The sequence below is a fragment of the Sinocyclocheilus grahami genome, unplaced genomic scaffold, assembly GCF_001515645.1.
Source record: "Sinocyclocheilus grahami isolate Dianchi unplaced genomic scaffold, SAMN03320097.WGS_v1.1 scaffold740.1, whole genome shotgun sequence".
Taxonomy (NCBI): Eukaryota; Metazoa; Chordata; class Actinopteri; order Cypriniformes; family Cyprinidae; genus Sinocyclocheilus; species Sinocyclocheilus grahami.
The window spans coordinates 307,683-331,225 of NW_015505919.1; the positions used below are offsets into that span (position 1 = coordinate 307,683).

At 33.1% G+C, this 23,543-nt stretch overlaps 1 protein-coding gene across 1 annotated transcript in view; it reads left to right on the top strand.

The window, feature by feature from the left end:
• btbd11a (BTB (POZ) domain containing 11a) overlaps positions 1–23,543 on the top strand; it is a 131,198-nt gene that overhangs the window by 12,129 nt on the left and 95,526 nt on the right. The window lies entirely within an intron of this gene.

A 23,543-nucleotide genomic window follows, 5' to 3' on the forward strand; every position in this document is an offset into this window, starting at 1 on the left:
ATTGGCAAATGACCTGAGCTGGACTCTTTGGGTTGTAAAACCACAACATGCCAGAGCAGGTACACCACCCATGAAGCCACAACAAGAGATTTACACCTGTACTGACTGATGTGGTCATGTCATTCATAATATTATACTAAATGTGTTGCCAGTGTATATATGTATCTATTTATATTAGGGATGCACGATATATCGGCCACCATATCGGTATCGGCCCATATCGGCTCATTTTTTCTGTTATCGGTATCGGCCTGATAAGAAAATTTGGCCGATATCTTAAAGCCGATAAATAATGCATTATTTCCTTCAGAGACACTTCAGATGCGCGCTGTTCGTTTGCAGCCTTTTGTGCAATTGTACATTGTAATATTGTGTTTATTTGATGTATATCTGATTTATCTCATATAGAATGCGATTGGTTAAGTTAAAAGAGCGCTTCAGTTTACCAGTGATCATCTTTAGCTCAGCACACGCAGCCCAAACAGCAGTGCACAACATTAATAACTATGATTGGGAATGTCGTGTATATAACATTCTAATGAGAACATTATTATAATAAAACGTTGTGAATTCTTTGGGTTTAGTTGCCGTGTTTCAGCGCGTTGTTATGGGAAGAGCGCATCCACAACAGGATCACACATTCTGACTATAGCATGCAATAACTGCGTCATTTGTCATTTCATATATAAGTTGTAATATTATGTTTATGTTGTATTAATATTAATCTCAGGATGCATTTCCTTGAGTTAAATAAGCTGCCAGCAAAACGCTTCAGTTTACCGTGTTCATTCAGCTCTTCAGCTTCAGCTTGAGCTGCAGCTCAATGGCTGCTATTTAAAACAGTGGTATTAATTTGTTACTTTTTCAAAATCATTGATATATTATTAATAACAACAACCACTTGTATTTTTCTCTTATTATTTTCATCAACAATATGGTTTAGTAATTAAAATCATTTAATTATTGTCCGTGCAGAGGCTATTCCGTTTTATTGATCTGTGGCGCATTCATTTTGATTCTTTACATGTGTAATGATGTCCAGTGACTTGTTTGCATTATTTATGCATAATTTTATTTATTTGTAAGGCTTTTTTATGACTAAATTTGGTAATGGGAGAGTAAAAATATTTTTAAAACGTACACCGTTCAAACTAGGCTGCTTATGTTGAAGTGTTTGGGATGTGGCTTTTAATGATGAGACCTTTTTTGTAATCAGGCTCTCAAAAAGTATATAACAATTTGGATATAGATTTATCGGCCAACATATCGGTTATCGGCTTTCAAAAATAAAGAATAATCGGTTATCGGTATCGGCCAAAATTTTCATATCGGTGCATCCCTAATTTATATGCATTTTAATTTTAATTGCAAATATTTTGTTCTTATAGTAAATTAACTGAATATGTGCATACATTCGGCAATACATAATAGATTGGAAATAAATGTACTTTCTGTACATATTATATAAGGAATGCACAAAAGTATTAACAAATAAATAATTAAATAAAATAATTAAATATACTTTTTGTTTTTTAGTTATTTGATTATTTATATAGTTTTGTGTATTTATCTTAATTATGCCCATTTTTATAGTAAGTAAATAGAATATGCAAAAAATACATATATATAATACATATATATTGGAGATTTCATTTCAGTATATATTGTATAATGAATACACACAAGTAGTAAAAAATAAAGTAATTAAATATACTGTTTTTTTTTACTTTTTGCTTATTATTTTTTAGATATATAAATTGCAATATTTGCTTTTTTAATTTAACATTTTGTTTTTATTGTAAACAGAATATACACAAATTCAGTAATACATATTATATATTGGATATTTTATTAATTTTCACTTAAGATTATGTATAAATATAAGTATGCAATACACACACACACACACACACACGCATATATGTGATATATATATATGTTTTTTGCTTATTTATTTAGCTTTATGTATGTTTACTATATAATGTAATATTTTCATTTTAATAGCAAAATCAACTGGAATTCAGTCATACATATTTTATAATTAATGTACAAACATAGTTAAATAATGAAAAATAAATACCATTTTAGTTTATTTTAAATGTTTTGATTATTTATTCAAATAATATGTTTGCCTTTTATTTGCACAGTTTGTCTTCTAGTAAACGAGTAAACAATGTATACATAAAATTGGTAATGCATAATATATTGGAAATCTAATTATATACTGTAATATATGAATGCACCAAAGTACTTAAAATAAATAAATGTCTATTTATTTATTGTATTTATTTGTTTGTTTGTTTCTGCTTTTGTGCATTTATCTGGTTGTGCCCGCTCAGGAGCCAACACCCTTATGCCTTGAGGGTTGACAGGTCTGAGCTTGTGGGTTACTGATGTGGTGTGGTGGGAATGGGAACCGGAATAAACCACTGCAGGTCATCTCTAGTTTTCTCCTTTCTCATCTCATCACATCCAGTAATCTACTGGCACACACATGCATATGCTATCAGCGTGCTGCCCACTCTCACCATCACATGCAGACATATACACACACTGCACACTTATCGGTAATACTCACACACCCACACGCAGGCTGCTTGCACAGTTACTGCTGCTCACCACACCCTGTGCCTGCCATAGCAACAGAAACCAGTCTTACGGCTTTGCTCTTCCTACAAATACATCCTCACTTTTACTCTCCATGGAAAAACATCTTTCTTTATCTGTTTTTCCCCCTCACCCACAGCAGCAACTCCCCATGTTTACCATCAATCTATCATCGTTTCCCCTCGGGCTGCCTGATACGACGGCCCATAGAAAGTTCATTTTTTTCCTTCTGCCACAGAAACATAAATGCAAGATCAGCAGGGGCTTGTAGTCTGTGACTTTTCACAGTCTGGCATTGATGGGCCGGGGATTTGAGAGTCTTAACCTCTGGTGTCATCACCTAATACCAACTCCCACAATGCAATTTACCATCCTGCCGCCCGCTTCATAGTGAGAGGCTCTTGTGAGAATTGCCCTGAGACCACTTAGAAGAGAGATTCATATTTTGGGAGTCTTTCATTTCACTTTTAAGATGCTTTAACAGCTCACCTTGCACACACTGTGTTATTACTTTATTCTACCCAAAAGCCAAGATATCAGGAAGACTGGGGCTTGTTGTCACAATTTATAGTCCAGTAAATATTTCTTAGGCTAAGTATACAGACCGAAAACTTGGCTAAAAAAGAATCAAAAAATATTTTAAATATATATATTTATTTGTTAAACAGGAAACATTTTCCAGTTGGTTTTTGGGCATTTTGTCACGAAAAAGTTAATGTAATTTGTCAGAATGGGATCCTGACTTTTAAATGGCTATTATGATAGGATTTTCAGCTAAATGTAAACCATACCATTATAAAACATTGTTTTGGCATAAAACATAGCGTAAGAATTTAGTTAGATTTAGTTGTTTTTTTTTGCAATTTAATTAATTCAGAATTGATATTGATATTGTTTAAAAGCTATATAAAGAAATTACTACTAGAGAAAATACATTTGTGTAATTGGAGCAGGGTTATTGTTGTTAAATAAAACTACAACCATGAAAAAAATTACTTTGTTCCTTGAAATAAAACAAATATTAACTAATAAAAATCAAATATAAAACAGCCAAAACCTATTTTTAATTTTTATTTTTGTTAAGTTTAACTACAATAACTAAAGCTGAATAAACTAAAAATTTAATTTTAAAATAAATGAGGCGCTTTTGAGACATTTAAAGAACACAAAAGCTAATAAAAATGACAAAAACACTAGCAAAGTTATTAAACTAAAATTAAAGTGAAGACAGAAAAAATATAATTAGTCTAATTCAAAATATTAACAAAAACTATCATTAATGTTACTATTATAGTATAAAACTACAACCATGAAAAATTTGAATTTAATTATTTTTTTAATTATAATTGAAAATAAATAAACTCTTTAGACATATTTAAAGAAAAGTAAAGCTAATAAAAATGACAAAACACATAGCAAAATTACTAAAACTAAAATTAAAGTGTAGACAGAAAAAATAAAATCCAATTCAAAATATCGACAAAAGCTATTATTAATGTTACTAAAGTAACACTGAATTGGACTTTTCACTCAAAACCTTATAGTTACTGAGATATAGCCCCGATAGCTCAGCCTCAGACTGATCATTCTTAAAGCTCCTCAAACACCCAGTTTTCTACTTTTGACAAATTCCTGTTTAAAGAACACAAAAGCTAATAAAAATGACAAAAACACTAGCAAAGTTATTAAATTAAAATGAAAGTGAAGACAGAAAAAATATAATTAGTCTAATTCAAAATATTAACAAAAACTATCATTAATGTTACTATTATAGTTCGTTAAAACTACAACCATGAAAAATTTGAATTTAATTATTTTTCTAATTATAATTGAAAATAAATAAACTCTTTAGACATATTTAAAGAAAAGTAAAGCTAATAAAAATGACAAAACACATAGAAAAATTACTAAAACTAAAATTAAAGTGTAGACAGAAAAAATTTAATCCAATTCAAAATATCGACAAAAGCTATTATTAATGTTACTAAAGTAACACTGAATTGGACTTTTCACTCAAAACCTTATAGTTACTGAGATATAGCCCCGATAGCTCAGCCTCAGACTGATCATTCTTAAAGCTCCTCAAACACCCAGTTTTCTACTTTTGACAAATTCCTGAGCAGGATAATCAGTTAAACAATGTGAGGTGTGAAAAAATGTGAATCAGCAAAGCTGAGCTCCATCAAAAGCAGCACAAAAGTATTGTGTGAAATCTGAGCAGCTCGGCATTCTCTCTTTCACACACTGTATTTGTTTTCTTTCTCGCTTTATATCCATTTCCCTGCCTCCCTGGTCCTTTTCCACTCTCTTTTTCATACACCCACTCTCTCTGTTGCTAAGGGATCTTCACCTTGCATTATCCACTCTGGAAATCATTAACCAAGCCATCATTCTATCTCCAGCATCGGCTTTATGTTCATAAAAGCCGTAATTCACAAATATTTCAACATATCAAACATTCCGGCATTCACTGCCCATTTATCAACGCATCTTTGTCCCTGCATATGCCACTGCAGTAAAAAAATCACTGCTGAGTATTACAGGAAACAGAGTGATGTGGGTGCAGATGAGGAAAAAAAGCTCATTAAATGATTGCAGCATTGCACAAAATGTCATCATTAGGACTTTCAGTTCCACTCCCTCCATTGCTGTGGGAATCACAGTCCAGCTGTTCTGACAACTTCCATTGTTTCCTCTCGTTTAGTCAGATGTCCAACTCGATTACCATTGCCTGACTGGAGAGGAACCTGCAAGCTAATGGTGTTTCATTAGGGACTGTGCAGTACTTCCTTTTCTTTTACACTTTTGAAGAGTTATTGTACAAGTTGCCAAAATTCCAGTGTTCCCTTACATTTTTGATAAAATATATTTTTATAATGTATAGATGAAATAAAACATTTAAGTTATTATACAATTATAATATGTAAAATATTTAAAATATATTAATTTATATAATTAAGATAAATATATTTAATGTATTATGATAATATAAATTAATGTACATAATAAAAAAATATATACACTGCCATTCAAAAGATTGGGATCAGTAAGATTGAATGTTTTTAATGAACTTTCTTATGCTCATTAAGGCTGCATTTATTTGATATAAAATAAAAAACAGAAAAACACTAATATTGTGAAATATTATTGCAATTTAAAACATCACTTTTATATTTCAATATATTTTAAAATGTAATTTATATGTTAAACAGCATTTATTCAAAATCTTTTGAAACAATACACACAACCGTTCCAAATTTTGGGGTCAGTATTTATTTATTTATTTTTTTTGAAAAACATTAAAAACTTTTATTTAGCAAAGATGTGTTAAATTAATACAAATTGATAGTAAAGACTCTTTTGAATAAATGCTGTTCTTTTATTCATTAAGAAACCTGAAAAAGTGATGAAATGACAGAAATGTGTGTATATGCATATATATATATATATATATATACACTACTGTTTCCAACATTGATAAAAAATCAGCATATTAGAATGATTTCTGAAGGATCATGTGACACTGAAGACTGGAGTAATGGCTGATGAAAATTTAGCTTTGCATCACAGGAATAACTTAAATTTTAAAAATAGAAATAGAAAATCATTATTTTAAGTTGTAATAATATTTCACAGTATTACTGTTTTTTCTGTATATTTGGTCAAATAAATACGACTTTGATGAGCATAAGAGACTTCTTTAAAAAAAAAAAGTTAACATTTTATATGTATATGTAGTACAATTATATGAAAACAGTAAATATTTAAGTAAAAGAAAAAGCCTTTAATAGATTCATGACATTTGGATGAGCTCAAGAACATTTTTGCTCATCTCTGAAATGAGCAACTGCATATGTGTGCGGCTTGGATGTAAATTTGGTTTTGATACAGATGCAGGGCTTGCCTTTTTGGCATAAAGGGTGCAAGGTTCAGACATGAGATAAAACCTTTATCAAATAGCTTCAAAAATGAAATTGTTGAAAAATCTTCAAAGTGCAAATGTAGCTAAATAAGATGACTCTTCAAAATAAGCTTTGTCTATTTGGCCATGGTTGCTTGACACCCATTGAAGCTGTAACTATCATAATAAAATACTAAATTCAATTTGTAGATGTGTAACCTTTTAAAAGGCTTTTCAAGAAACTTGTGGAAGTGCATCTCTTATGTTAAAAACAATTGAGTGTGCATGAGAGGCATTTAAATAAGCTTGCGTCTGTGTGTGGCAATGCATTGTTTGCCCTCCTGCCAAATGTGTAGGACTCTGGTACATTTCACTGAGTCAACAGTATCACGTAAGCTCTTTCTGACTGGATTTGTGTATTCCAGCAGTAGGTTTGTTTGTAAATGTGTGAGCGTGCATATTAAGTGATTCATTGATGGACTGTGAACAAAGAAAAGTCAGCTTTATGTCGCTCATAACTGTGTATGAGTCAGTTGCATCCGTATGCTCAATTACAGAATAATACTTAACACTTGACAATCTGATTGATGCTATATTTCAGACATGTTTTCATTGCTGTTATCTTCAAAGGAAGGCCCCCAGGTGGTGAGAAAGAACAGCTGAAAAAATTTACAATTCATAATATATCACTAGTAAAACGTAGTAATATTTGGGGTCAGTATTTATTTATTTATTTATTTTTTTTTTTTTGAAAAACATTAAAAACTTTTATTTAGCAAAGATGTGTTAAATTAATACAAATCGATAGTAAAGACTCTTTTGAATAAATGCTGTTCTTTTATTCATTAAGAAACCTGAAAAAAGTGATGAAATGACAGAAATGTGTGTATATGCATATATATATATATATATATATACACTACTGTTTCCAACATTGATAAAAAATCAGCATATTAGAATGATTTCTGAAGGATCATGTGACACTGAAGACTGGAGTAATGGCTGATGAAAATTTAGCTTTGCATCACAGGAATAACTTAAATTTTAAAAATAGAAATAGAAAATCATTATTTTAAGTTGTAATAATATTTCACAGTATTACTGTTTTTTCTGTATATTTGGTCAAATAAATACGACTTTGATGAGCATAAGAGACTTCTTTAAAAAAAAAAAGTTAACATTTTATATGTATATGTAGTACAATTATATGAAAACAGTAAATATTTAAGTAAAAGAAAAAGCCTTTAATAGATTCATGACATTTGGATGAGCTCAAGAACATTTTTGCTCATCTCTGAAATGAGCAACTGCATATGTGTGCGGCTTGGATGTAAATTTGGTTTTGATACAGATGCAGGGCTTGCCTTTTTGGCATAAAGGGTGCAAGGTTCAGACATGAGATAAAACCTTTATCAAATAGCTTCAAAAATGAAATTGTTGAAAAATCTTCAAAGTGCAAATGTAGCTAAATAAGATGACTCTTCAAAATGAGCTTTGTCTATTTGGCCATGGTTGCTTGACACCCATTGAAGCTGTAACTATCATAATAAAATACTAAATTCAATTTGTAGATGTGTAACCTTTTAAAAGGCTTTTCAAGAAACTTGTGGAAGTGCATCTCTTATGTTAAAAACAATTGAGTGTGCATGAGAGGCATTTAAATAAGCTTGCGTCTGTGTGTGGCAATGCATTGTTTGCCCTCCTGCCAAATGTGTAGGACTCTGGTACATTTCACTGAGTCAACAGTATCACGTAAGCTCTTTCTGACTGGATTTGTGTATTCCAGCAGTAGGTTTGTTTGTAAATGTGTGAGCGTGCATATTAAGTGATTCATTGATGGACTGTGAACAAAGAAAAGTCAGCTTTATGTCGCTCATAACTGTGTATGAGTCAGTTGCATCCGTATGCTCAATTACAGAATAATACTTAACACTTGACAATCTGATTGATGCTATATTTCAGACATGTTTTCATTGCTGTTATCTTCAAAGGAAGGCCCCCAGGTGGTGAGAAAGAACAGCTGAAAAAATTTACAATTCATAATATATCACTAGTAAAACGTAGTAATACTGTGCCCAGATTGGGTTTCAGCTTTAAATATGATTTAAGATATGTTATAATGACATTGTGAACTTGTATTTACATGGTTGAGTTTTATATTTCCATTTTTTTTCCAGTCTCTGAGTCTGAACTATATGTGACCTTCTTACTTTCTTCATAATATCTAGTGCTGTAATTCATGAGGTCAGGAGCTCTTCTGCGAGGATGCTTCTTTACAATTGTGGCTGATTTTCTCTTTCACAGCATAAAGGTGAAGTGAGAGATTTTGTTCAATGTTAGAACACTAGTTAATGTGCAGATACGACTAAACCAATCGTCGGATTGCATCTAAATGCTGTGGCAACCCAAACCATGTCTAGGCAACCATTCTTAGAAATGTTCTTATGTTTGTTTTTTTTTTAAACATTTTTTGAGATTTCACTTTCTTAGAATTTATCTTAAGAAATTTCTTAACTTCTATCTTAAGAAGATTTTCATGACCTGGTCTCTGGATATATAATAGAGATTGTGTCTTTTGACTCTGGTCTCCTAGCAACACCCTAGCAACTACTCTTAACACTCTAGCAGCCACATAGTAACATAAGAACTACTCTGAACCCTTTATTATTTGTATAGCAACACGCTGGCAACCACCCAGAACACCTTAACAGCCACATAGTAGCATAAGAACTACACAGAACCTTTTATTAATTGCATAGCAACACCCTGGCAACCAACCAGAACACATAAGTAGCCACATAGCAACATAAAAACTACTCACAACTCTTTATTAATTGCATAGCAACACTCTGGCAACCGCCCAGAACACCTTAGCAGGCACATAGCAACATAAGAACTACACAGATCCATTTTCAACTGTATAGCAACACCCTGGCAACCACCCAGAACACCTTAGCAGCCACATAGTAAAATAGCCACTCAGAACCCCATAGCAACTGCATAGCATAGCAACACCCTGGAAACCACCCAGAACACATTTGTTGCAACTTAGCAACATAAAAACTACTCAGAACTGCATAACAACCAATCAAAACCCCATATCAATTGCACTTTTTTTTAAATTTAGTTTATGCAATTATTTGGTGTGGCTAGTTGTGCAGACTAGTCACATTTTCACTTTTTCAAGCACAAATCAAAATAATTTTTATGGCTTTTAGTCACAAATGTTAGCTTTGAGGCCATTTATATGATAGTATGCTATTAAAATTGATGCAGTTTGCATATACACATGTAACATTGCATCTCGGTTTCCCTAAAGTGGTGTAGCTGAATAACAGCAGTGTTTAGCACATATTTAAAGTTAACCAGTCTAAGTCGAGGCCTCTGTTTCTGGCCTGTATTAACTTTTTGCGGTCCTGCTGTTGTAGTGTGTACGTGGTGGGAAATATTCCTCATTTGACAGCTCTTGCCCAATTGGCAGCAGCAGGTGTTGCTCCGTGGGCCGTCTTTATGTGTCAGCTCAGAAATATGCCGCACACTCCCGGGTCGTTTGGCAGATCCATAAACCAACTATCATGTTGGCATTTGAAATTGTATTATGCTTTCATTTTGGGCATTGCATAACTGTGTCGTCCTCCTCCTCCTTTCCCCACTCCTCATAACTGTGAAATTTCACGTCTAGGTGTAGTAAAAGCTAAACTCCTTATTTTCACCTTTGATGGGGTGTACAGTCCCTCTGCAACACTTGTTTAAAGCAACAAATGTATCTGGGTTGCAATGCCCAGAATGATTGGAGAGCACGGCATATGTAGACCTAGAAAGTGGTGGAAATATTTCAGGAATGAGGGCACACCAGTGCCATTTATCGATTTGGAACGCTAGCACTTGAGAAAGCGGTCGCATTTTGCTTTGTCAGAAGTCTGATAAACACTGAAGAAATATTGCATTATAACTGTATAAGCGAGACAACAGTTGGTTAATGTGTTTTTCAGTTTTCTCTGCAAATTGTATGAAAGCATTTTCTCTCAACATCAATTACAGGAAAAACGCATTAGTTTGGTGTTGTATTCTATCTGACTTTGTAGTGTCCTTACATAGAAAAGCAAAAGTTAGTATAGCCCCCTAAGAAGCTATGCATTGTGATTATCTTGATTTCTCTCAATCAGGATCACTTGATCTCAGCATAACAAAAGATGATTACTCATGATTTTTTAATAGTTCTGCTGTTATTAATCTTTTTTTTTGTTGTTGACACTGACATTTCTGATGTTTATTCTATCTAAACAGTTTTGAGGTAAAAATATTTGTCAAAAAAAAGAAATTTTGACCATTGACTGATTAATTGATGTCCATTCATAAATGAGGGCTTTGTGGACAGTAATTTATGATATGATTTTTTTTAAATTGGGACCTCGAGTAAGATTTAAGTATTAATAGAGTTATTTAATATTTTCATACATGAGCATTTTCATTATTCATCCTAATTGTGGCCAATTTAGTGGAATCAATCAATATGAATTCATAGTTTATTCTATTATGTTATCACTCCTAAATATTTAAAATTCAAATATTACATTTAAATATCTAAATATTATAAATAAAAAGTGTAGATCTCTAAATCACTTATATGTTTATAAGTCCCAACAGTGTAATTTAGATGCATCTCCTTGACTGAGTTTCTATTATTTGTTTTGTCTTAACTAAATTTTGAATTTAAATAAATGTCAAATGAATTTGCGTGGCTTATTTGAATTAATATTGAACCTTTTCAAATAAATGAATAAATGATGTAAGATATTATACATATTCTATAAAAATCAAATAAGTTTACTCTGGATAAGATCTCGAGAAAACAACTTTTGTTATGCTAAGTGATTTGAAAAGTTCAAGATCATGACAAAACAAGACTAATAAAAATAATAATGCATAGCTTCTTGCATGGAAAACCCCATACATTTGTCAGTTTGTTGTGCCATATGGAGCCTGCATGCAGTAATAATGTCGAATACAACACCATCTGCATATCACAATTATGACAATTGTTAAAATGTCATAGTAGTGCATCATAAGAACCATATTGATGGTATGAATAATAGGAATTATTTATAGGGATGAATCAGCTTTTGGCAATCATGCTGTTGCATCAGTTGCTTAGCTTTGGCGATTCCGGCTTTGCCAATACACCACGTACCTTTGGAAATTTGCTTTTATATCAGTAAATTATATTATATCACAATTTATTGCAGTGGACATATGAGTAACTTTCTTAAAATATATCATAATAAATATTGGCTTTTAATTTATTCCATGCATCAAAGAGTTAAAAGTGCCACGCTCCTTTGATTTTCCTTATAGCTGTCTGCTTAACATTATGCTATTAAACTAGACTGCAGTGACAACCAGCAGCAGCTGACCTTAGTTTAAATAAATGTATTGTAAATCATGTACCTGTCCGTATGATGGATAGTGTTGTGAGTTTTTCCTTTCTGTTGTAAGCACACATGGCAAAGGCTCCCTAAGGCGGCCAGAGTGTGTTGATACTGTAACAGGATCTCTCACTATCCACACAGTAGGTTCTCCCACTGCTGATTATGTACACACAGCACATGCTGTACATACACAGCTACACATCTTACCAGGGCTTTTTTAGTTACGGTGAAAGAAGAAAAACAAGAAGGACTGTGGGGGATGCTCTGAAGGAGTTGTAGGTTATTGGGGTGCCAGGCCGGGCTGTGTAGCCTACTTAGAGTACAGCTGCAACTAGGCCAGGCTGTTCCTGAGAGCAGATGCGCCAAATGATTCAGCAAGCAGAGGCTCACAGGGTCCGCTGGGACTCAAGTGTCCTCGAGCACAACCAGCACAGTAACACACTTTTGTAGTTTTCATGTTTTTTTTTTATTATTGGTGGTAACATTTTGTAGAAGGTGTCATGAACTTATTAAAGGGATAGTTCAACCAAAAATTAAAATTTTGTCATCATTTACTCACCCTCATGTCATTCCAAACCTGTATGAGTTTCTTTCTTATGTTGAACATAAAAGAAGATGTTTTTAAAAATGCTGGCAATCAAAAAGTTGATGGGGCACAGTAACACACTTTTGTAGTTTTCATGTTTTTTTTTTATTATTGGTGGTAACATTTTGTAGAAGGTGTCATGAACTTATTAAAGGGATAGTTCAACCAAAAATTTAAATTTTGTCATCATTTACTCACCCTCATGTCATTCCAAACCTGTATGAGTTTCTTTCTTATGTTGAACATAAAAGAAGATGTTTTTAAAAATGCTGGCAATCAAAAAGTTGATGGTCCCCATTGACTTCCATAGTATTTCTCAGTCGTGGGGACCGACAGCTGTTTGGTTCTTCGAAATACTTCAAAATATCTTCTTTTGTGTTCAACATAAGAAAGAAACTCATACAGGTTTGGAACGACATGAGGTTGAGTAATGATGACAAAATTTTCATTTTTGGGTGAGTTATTGCTTTAATCTAGGTTATTGTTCATTTTTAAATATACCATCGTCTATTGTTAATTCATGTTTGTTCATAAAACATTTGAATTGTTAAAAATGTATTTCTTTTTATAGAAATTAACATTTAACCTAGGTTAACAAATGCTGCAAGAGTATTTTTCATTTTGTCATGATACCTACAATGTAATGCATTAATGTTAAAGCACTGAACCTTATTGTAAAGTGCTTACTCTTTTGTTGTTGTTTACGTATACATGTCAGAATTATTTAAACATTTTATATTTATCATATTATTAAATTATAAATTAATTAATTATAATACATTAAAAAAAACATAATTTTGTTATGTTTTGTTTATATATTTCTATTTGGATAATTCTTTATTTTATAATATATTATTTATAATATTTATTTATGAATGGCATACCATGTATACCCGGTATTAAAAGGGTCATATGATGCGATTTAAATTTTTCCTTTCTCTTTGGAGTGTTACAAGTTCTTGGTGCATAAAGAAGATCTGTAAAGTTGCAAAGACTGAAGTCTCAAATCCAAAGAGATATTCTTTATAAAAGTTAAGAGTCAACCACGCCTTCCTAAAACGGCTCGTTCTAACACTGATTTGCATAACGCCACCCAAATGTTCACGCAAAGAAAGAAGGCGTAACTTTTATTCTCGCTGTAGTATTGTTGCTGCCGCCGTGTCGTGAAGGCGCTGTGTGCTTCGTTGTGAAAGTGAAACTACTTAATGCCTTGTTTATAATGGGTTTAATGTTTTTGTCTTGTCGCTCCGGCCGGGACACGGCATCACTATATGGCAAGGCGTGTAACATTTCCATCACACGCTTGAGGTATTCAGCCAATCACAACGCACTGGATAGCTGGCCAATCACAGCACACCTCATTTTTCAGACCGATGAACTTTGTAAAAATCGACGCGTTTCAGAAAGGTGGGGCATAGAGGAGAAAAATTAATGTACAGTATGTGGAAAATAATGTGTTTTTTGAACCTTAAACCACATAAACACACTTCATTACACCAAATACACAAAATAATGTTCTTTTTAGCAACATCCTATGACCCCAACCTTAAAAGGGATAGTTCACCCAAAAATGAAAATATTTTTAAGGTTGTTCATCAGAAGAAAGACCCTTTCGAACAACTTGAGGGTTAGTAAATGATGACAGAATTTTCTTTTTTGGGTGAACTGTCCCTTTAAAATCCAATTTAGAGCATTAAATACAGGTTTAAACTGGGTCCAAACTGGGGTTTTTGTGATCTAGTCAGTCAAACCACATTTGGTAAAAAGTGATAGCTTTTTTTTAGGCTTCATATCGCAAATATCGCTCTAAATAGAGAGTTGTTAGCTTTAATGGCTTTAAAGGGAAAAACAAACATGCAATGTAAACATTTAAAAATGAAGAATAGAATTAGATCAACTGCAATACAGTCATGCATCTACAAATAAGCAATGTCACAATAAGTGTCACATTTTGCTTTGGATAGGGCCCCCGTAGTTTATAGACCATGCAAAAACGAAAATCTCATACTGTTGCTAAAGTCCCACAGCTCTTTATTGCAGTACAAAGCACAGAGACGCACACACCTCGAGAGGAGGAAGCCGGGGAGGCGGGTAGTGTTAGTGCCGAACCAGGCTAATCAGAGCAGGGAAATGAGGCGAGTCCCACACAGGGCTCCCGTGCCTAGAGGCCCACTCACTTGACAGCTCTGATGGATGGAAGTGTCTTCTCATCTGAGAAAGAGAAAGATATTGGGAGGAAGTTGAGGAAGTGCACTGCAGGTATGTCGCTGCTGGGTTCCTAGCCTGCCTGATTTAGGGTAGTTAACAAAGAAAGATGGAGCTGGAGATTGAGAGAGCTTTAGGGAAAGGAGTGAAGGCATAATGAGTCTCCACGTCAGACAGCACACCCACACAACGTGGAACGCATATTGTACGATAATGGCGAGAGCTGGCTGAATTCATCAGTTCAAATCTAATTGGATGGCTATTGCATAATATCCGGTAGTCATGGTGCACAGGATTTTATGAATATGATGGGATGCAAGGCACCAAGCTGGTATCATAATCTCTTTTGAGCAAGAACTAGTCAGCGCATTTACAGTAGCAAATCTGCATGATGCATTGCACTGAATCTTTGAAATATGTTCAAGAGATTCAATGTTTTGTATAGTACATCTATTTTTTATTTTATTTTATTTTTCTTCTCAGTTTTGTCCGTTAAGGATGGGGAAAATGCAACTATTAGGATTTTCTTTTTTGTAACCATTCCATTAAGTTTTGGTAACTTTTTTTTTTTTTTTTTATAAATATTGAACATTTTGCATGTGTATATTTAACTACATAATTGTGACTACTGATTCTTTTCGATTGGTTCATTGAAGAATCTGTTCATAAGAGTCATTGTTTTGTGAATCAGACTGCTGTTGTGTACAATTCAAGAAAGATGCCTTTTCTGTTTATTTTCTTCGTATTGTTGTGCAGTTTTAAAATATAAGTAAATGCTATTTAATAACATATTTTTAAATACAAGGTTTCTGCAGGTCTTAAAAGGGTCTCGAAAAGTTTTGATTCACCTTCCTCAAATTAAGGAATTAAATCAGAGCAGAAAGTCTTAAAATTGTAAAACCATGGCATTAAATGTTGCATACATGGCTAAAAATATCTTCCTCAGTATTTTGTCTTGTTTTGTCCAATACAAATATCTAAACATCCTTAAACCAGAATACATTTACTTGATGTAAAAAGAAGATTTGAAGTATTTGAAGCTTTCTGTTAAATTATACAAAACTGTCTGTCAATGGTTTATGAAAACTTTGGAAATGTTTTTTTTTTCTTTTCTTTGAGCCAAGTTGCTTTTCTAAGCCCATTGGCAGATTTCTGTTCATTTTGAATCAAACTCACTTAATTTTGATAAATTTCACAGAAACAAGACTTTTTGCTCAAGTAAAATCTTTCAACATTTGCATTGGAAAACAAGAGAACAGTATAGAGGAAGAACGTCACTTTTTTCCAATGTGATCAGTAAAAGTTATTTCCATATATATATATATTTTTTGTAAAATGGTTTAAGAAATAATGGAGATTGGTTGGAAGTTGTATTTCCAAACTTTGTTATTTGTGGTCTTTGTAATTTGTTTGTATTTCTAAATGTTGCACATTTTGTTTTTTAAATTTTCGTTCCTTGTTCATAAAAAGGTCTTAAAAGGTCTGCAAAAACCCTATATTAAATAATATAATAATAATTATACATTTTCTCTGTGCAATTTCATGATGCTTTTCTGAGAGGGTCTTACCATCAACCTCTTAAGCACAGCACATTGTCAGCAGACAATCTAAAAATAAATTGCTTTTAAATGTTAAATATAACATTTAAATTTTGAATATAGGTAATTTTTGGTTTCCAGTTGTTTTTCCATTCTTCTATTAATGCCAGTGTATTTGAAGACCAGGGAAAAGTTAGGCCAGAGACTTGGGCAGCGGTTTGCCTGTGGTGTCTGAAATAGGCCTCAAGTACATGTGACACTGCAGTAAGCTCTGTGGGTATTGTAGCAGTCCAGACAGAGCTAATTACATGCTTTACCAACTCGTATAGTATCTATAGATGCAGCACACAGAATGAGGTAGATTTGAACAGGCAGGCAAACTTTCCATGATTTTTATAGAAACCAACAGGAGCTCCAACAGTGCCAATTTATTGCTAACAGCGTGACTGGGGGGGGGATATGGAATGAAAATATTTAGTTAACTCTCATCAGGGTTTCTTCACAACTCACTCGCTCTAGGCCAACTGCTATTGGTATGTCACAGGTTGTTGGTCACACAGTAGGCCGTTGTGTTTGTAGATTATTTGTGTGGCTGAGGAGCTTGTTATAACCTGGTTTGAAGCCGTGGAGATCAATCAGTTTGTGAGAGACTTGGGAATAGACTGGTATCAAAGTGCAGTTTGACTTCTTTCATGCAATGCGCAATTGGTGAAGTAACATGCAGTAATAAAAAATCAATTGTTGCAATGGCTGTGTAGACATATTGCTAAATCATTTTAGAAATATTAATAATAATCATTATTATTATTAATTGTTAATTTTCTTTAGTTTTTTTCCTTTGGTGCTTTTTCATTGTTTTTGAGCTAGAAGTCTAAGTTCAATTTTAATTTAACCTATATGGGTCAAAGACAAAAAGGAGTTTTCAAGCATGAAAACGGTTAAAAGATTAATACAGTTTTTTTAACAACAACAACAAGAACAACAAAAAAGTTTAATTACAGAAGACACCCACTAAAATGTCATTCAGTGTAAGATATATTTGGAACAAGAATTATTAGATTAAGACATTAAAAGACTCAATTTAAGTAGAGTTGTTAGATTAATTAATCCAAAAACGAATTAATTGTAATTTTAAATATTTACCACTATTCTTCAAACCACTAGGTTTTACCCGTTTGTCAGCAAGAAGTTTTTAATCATTTAAAATATAATACAGTTTAGAACGAACACTTTACCTTTTTTATATATTTTAATAAGTGCAGGTAAGAATAATGTGTCACATTTTGACATTTTATTTTCGCAAACATTATTTGAAACATTAAAGTAGACACTTTACTTGCATTTAATGTGATTTCAGTGTATATAAAATCACTTTTAAATTTAATTTGATGCAGAAACCAAAATGGGACGTCTCGTTGTTGACATAAATACATTTATTTATTTAATTATTTATTCAATGAAGATTTTCTATACAATACACATTGTGTTCACAAAGCTCTGTATTAGTATCCAGCATGTGTGTTAGAGAAGTGTACACACAATTATGTGTGATTTCAGATAACCGGGTCAGAAAAAAATCCCCAAGAGCATGTGGAAGATCTTAGCCTTTGGTCATGGACATGGAAAATAAAAAATGTGTGTTTCGCACACACTTAACTGTTTCTTTCTCACTTGATTAGAATCTCGCCCAAGGGCGTCTGTGTTTAATGACAGTACACTGAACCGGTGGCAGGTTCCCGTAATAGGCAGAATAAAAGGGTCCAAGGTAAATGGGTTCTTTGACATGCCGTGTGAATTCTCACCAGGCTAAATCGCCTAAGATGTTATCGTTTGAAAGTGAAAGTGTGAAAGTGACATGTGGCCAAGTATGGTTACCCATACTAGGAATTAGTGCTCTGCATTTAACCCATCCTAAGTGCACACACACACAGCAGTGAACACACACACACCATGAACACACACCCAGAGCAGTGGGCAGCTATTTATGCTGTGGCGCCCGGGGAGCAGTTGGGGGTTCAGTGCCTTGCTCAAGGGCACCTCAGTCGTGGTATTGAAGGTGGAAGAGAGCGTTGTACATTCACTCCCCCCACCTACAATCCCTGCCGGAATTGAGACTCAAACTCGCAACCTTTGGGTTACGAGTCCGACTCTCTAACCATTAGGCCACGACTTCCACACATTTTGTGTGGCATAATTTTTTTTATTTTTAAAATTTTTCAAAAATCCAAAAGTGCACAGAATTTTCTTATTAAAACTTGTTGATTTTAACCTATAACCTTTTGTATCTTATTGCTGTGTGTTTTTAGAACACCTTGGTGAGGTCAATTTTATTCGATTTTATTATTAAACTGTTGCTATTTCACATCACCATTTCTAAGATAAGGTTTCAAACCATGGAAGCTAAAGGATAAAAGCAGAGATTTGTAATAATAACACCAGAATGATGTAACTTTCAGAAAGGATCATGGTCTGTCGTGTAATTGTCCAATCGATGCCACTGGCCATACACCGACTGTCTTAAATTGACGTTTCATTGGTTTTGCTGCATGGACGGAATTAAACGCTGAGACTATCAGCTATCACTGAGAGGACGTTTTAGATGAAGCGAGAAAGAAATTGACAAAATGTTGGTTGTACGTGCAAACTATTTTTGACTTCTGTAATTGGTGTAAAATTTAGCTGGAAGGCACAGATTTACATATAACCCATTTGGTCCCATTCATACTTCATTAGGCTTTCCCGAGCAAAAGGCGGGCAAGCCAACAGCCAGGTCACAATGAATGAATCGACCAGACTATGAGAGGTCATCTGGTGCATCTCAGTTTCATTTTACATCATGCTGCATTGAATACAGGTTCACTCATATGCACAAAGACCATATCATGCATAATTTTAAAAGACAATCTCAAATGTTCCACAGGGATTGCGTTGCACAGCTCTACCAGTTGAGTGTTAGTCTCATTTTGGACATTTTGTCCTCAGGGAGTTTATTTGACTGTTCCGCAGGTGTATTTTAAAGGACAATGCACTGTGGACTTTTTCACACATTTCAGTGTGTGTGTGTGTGTGCGTGTGTTAATTTATTTTAGTGTTTATTTGTATATTATTTATGTATTTGTTTATTTCAATAACATTTTTATTTAAATGTGTTTTATTTAAATGTTTATTTGTTTAATTTCAATCATTATTTATTTATTTGTGTTTTATTGTTATTGATTTGTTTACATTTTAAAAAGCATTTATTTATTTAAACAGTTATTCAAAATATTTATTTCATTTAAATTTTGATTTGTTTTATTTAAATATTTATTTATTATTTACTATTTGTTTTATTACTATTTATTTAGCATTTAAACAATTTAATTAAATATTGTTTTATTTAAATAATGATCAGTTTATTGTTTATTTATTTATTGAAACAATTATTCAAACAGTTTATTTTATTTAAATATTATTCATTTAAATAAAATAAAAAAAAATTATTAATATTTTTGTTACAGTTTTTATATATTGTTTTTTACTTATTATTATTTTTTTATTTTATTATTATTTTTTAGATTATGTTTTAAAAGGATCAAATCATGAAAAATGAAATCTATACTGTAGGCTTTGATGACACCACTTAAAGTAATGAAGTGACCCACGCACACATTTTCTTGCACAGAAACGCAAACATAAAAGTCCCTTTAATTTCTATAATGTCGATGAAATTGAATTTTACAGCTTGTTCTGGTGGGATTGTATTTTTGATGGTTTTCCTGCTGCCTTTCGTGATACCCCAAGTCATCTCATCTTGTCACTTCTTTAAGAATAGATGGTTTGTCACTTTGCCCTTTGCTTCGTGTTCGATACTGCATTTATTTCTGCATTCAGGTGTCCTTTGTCTGATAAGACGAGACCATGGATCGCATGTTACAAATTACTCCCTTGTCACATCCAACACAAAAGCAACCTTTCACAGAAGCCCTCTCCATTTCCTTTAGCTGCAGATAAGGCAGTCATCCATACATTCGGCTCTGAAGCCGACTGACTTCTGCTATTAGAAACTCTACACTGCAGACCCAATGCAGTTGTAGCCATCTGGACTGATAAGACCATTCAAGAGGCCCAAAAGAAAGTCAGGACCAACCACAGGTCACAAGATAGATAATCTCACTTCCTCACAATTTCCCTCTTACTACAGGATTGTCTTGGCTTTAGTTTGGGAAGCGAGAGCATAATTGTCTCTTTTCTTGTTGGGCTGGTGGGCAAACTTCTAAAAACACTGAGGACAATTACATTGGAGTGTTACACGCTCCCGTTTATGATAGTTTTGTTCTTAATTGTAAGCTAATAAAAGAGAGGTTCTAAAGCAAAGACGAGATGATGCAAGGAGATCAAAGGAAAAGAAAAATCAGTTAAGAGCACAAATAAAAGGTTGAGAAAAAAGTTAGGTTGCTGTTAGGTTGTACTGAAACATTTGTACTGAAAAGGATTCTATGTAACTCATGCACTATATTCAAAGTCTTCTGAAGTCATACGATAGCTAAGAGGGATACAATTTAAAGGGACAGTCCACCAAAAATGAAATAATGTCATTTATGCACCCTCATATTGTTCCAAACCTGTATGACTGACTTTCTTCTGCAGAACATAAAGAAGATATTTTGAAGAATGTTACCAATCGGTTTCAGGTTCCATTGACTCTAGTGTTCATTTTGTTAGCCATTTTTAATTTAGTCTTAGTCTTAGTCCTGTGTCAAATGTACTTTTTAGCTATCATATTTATTCAACCTTGTCCTTGTTTTTGTTTAATCAAGTTTTAGTCAACTAAATGTCTGAGCGTTTTAGTCGATGCAAACTTTGTCACATTTTCGTCATGTTGTATAATGTTTAAACTGATAAAAAATTATTTTATGCTCAAAATGATAATCGCAATGAATGTTGTCCTTTGAGAAATTTATTTTGCACTTTCACCAGTAAGCACAAATCATGTGGACTCATACACATGGTTTATTTTACCTCATCTATGGTGTACTGATTTATTAAAGGCTATTTAATATATAAATTAATATCAAAGACTTATATATGCACTCTTTATGAAAACTGTTAAAAACAAGCAAAAAAATATTTAACAATGAAATTCCTAATAGTAATTCCAATAATTCCAAATTGCAATAATGTTTGTCTATTAAAACAACAGCGGTTGAGTAAGTGCATTTATTCAGCAATCACAATCACAAACAAAATAGTCGAGATCTCATGACAGAACAGACATCTCACATGGAGATCGGTAAACTTCAGCTTACTTGTTTGTCGGTGTTTTCAGATCATCGTCAGCGCTTCCGTAATGAAGAGCGAGCACAAGACTGCAAGTGCATGGTTGCCAGATTGTAAAAATTAAGCCAACCAACAGACAGAAAATATATCCTTTTAACAGAGAAGCTCTGATTTGGGGATTTGAGCTCTTGATACCTGGCATGTTGATATAGTCACAGTTATCCTTTATTGAGCTTATTGTTGTCTTGTTTTAGTCAAGGGAAGAAAGTGTGTCAATGAACATTTTTCGTCATAGTTTTCGTTAACAAAATAACCACTAATTGACTCAAAAAATAAAATGGAAGTCACTGGGAACGGTGAGTTGAACTGAATCAGTTCAGTCTGATTCATGAACAAAATATTCAGACATGTCAAGGTCATCAGGGAACCCAGCTTCAATTCAGTCTGTTCCTCACACAAAGCTATCGGGTCTTCAGAAAATTTGAAATATAGTATTTGAGTCTTATGGACAACTTTTATGATACTTGTTTTAGAGCTTGAATGCTCTAACGATCATTCGCTTGAATCTTATAATATATATCATTCAAATTCCAAGCAAGTAAGAAATTGTATGGGTTTAAAAGGACACGGGGTGAGTAAATGATAACAAAATGTTCATTCTTGGGTGAACTTTTCCTTTAAGAGCAGAAATAAAAGGCTGAGATGAAGGGGTGAGTAGCAGTAGAAAAGTCATTGACTTTATTAAATCTTCTAGGAGCAGGGCGGACGTTTAAGGTAATGGGAAAGAGTCTCATGCCCTCAAAAGCAGACAAAGAATGACATTTCATTGTATATTAGCAGCTGCTGTCCCATCATGTCTATTATACATGTCTGTCATCATTAGCACATCTGTATGAAAAGAGCTGTCTGCAGATATTACAGTGCCGCCCACCTCAAACGGGACTGACATGATAGATTTACACTATGAGTATTGGAATAGAAAAACTCATTATCCTTGTCTACATTACAAAAAACGAGAGATAGTTTAGTTTATAAAACATTTTCAGCTAGAAAAGATGATGCTTTTAGAGAAGAGCAGTGGAAGAAAAAAAAACAGTACCAAATGTCTGTATTATTGCATTGCTGGCAATTTTGGGTTTAATTTTGTGGCGCCGCAGCATCTGTGTGTATTTCATTGATATTCATTCATCATTATATGCCCAGCAAAAGAGAGAGACAGACAGACACTGAGAGGGTAAGGCTCCCACTGGAGCTCTCCCACGATCCTCCTAAGCAATTGTGTCATAGCCAAACCATTTATCTTCTTAATGTCGTAATGACATTTTTTGCTTTTATTTGACAGAGCAGAATTGGACAACATATTACTGCTACAGAGACTTTTATTGTATTGTATATTAAGGATATACTGTTTGTTTTTGAACCTCAAAACCACTTTGAAAGAACATTCTTGTGTACATATATGAAATGCTATCCAAAGCATCTCTAAATAATTTAAAAGTTTAAAAGTTTAAAGTTTAAAAAAGGGGGTTTCAACAACAATAATAATAATAATAATAATTATTATTATAAATATTAACCAAAAATATTATGTTAAGTTTTAAATCTTTTGTTTTAGATGTGACTGCCATGTAAATATTAATATTATTAATATAGCTTACATGCTTAAAACAAAATTTTTAAACGTAAAGGAATATTCTGAGCTAATATTATTCATTTTAATTAAACATTTCTTCTTCTTGTGCTTCTTCTTCTTCAGCAACCCAGAATATACTTATATTAAGCAGGAGTGGCGTATTGCTAATAATAATAGCTATTATTATTATTATTATTATTATTATTGTTATTACCACCCAGAAAATTCCTGGATGGTCAGTCCATCACAGGGGTTTTAAATCTTTTCTGTTTTGTTTTGTTTTTTGTGTTGTGTTGTGTTGTTTTGCCAGTACTTCAAAATGACATGTACAGCGGAGAGCCCAGGCTGAAATGTTGCTTTAGTGTCGTACTTTACTAATCTAGAG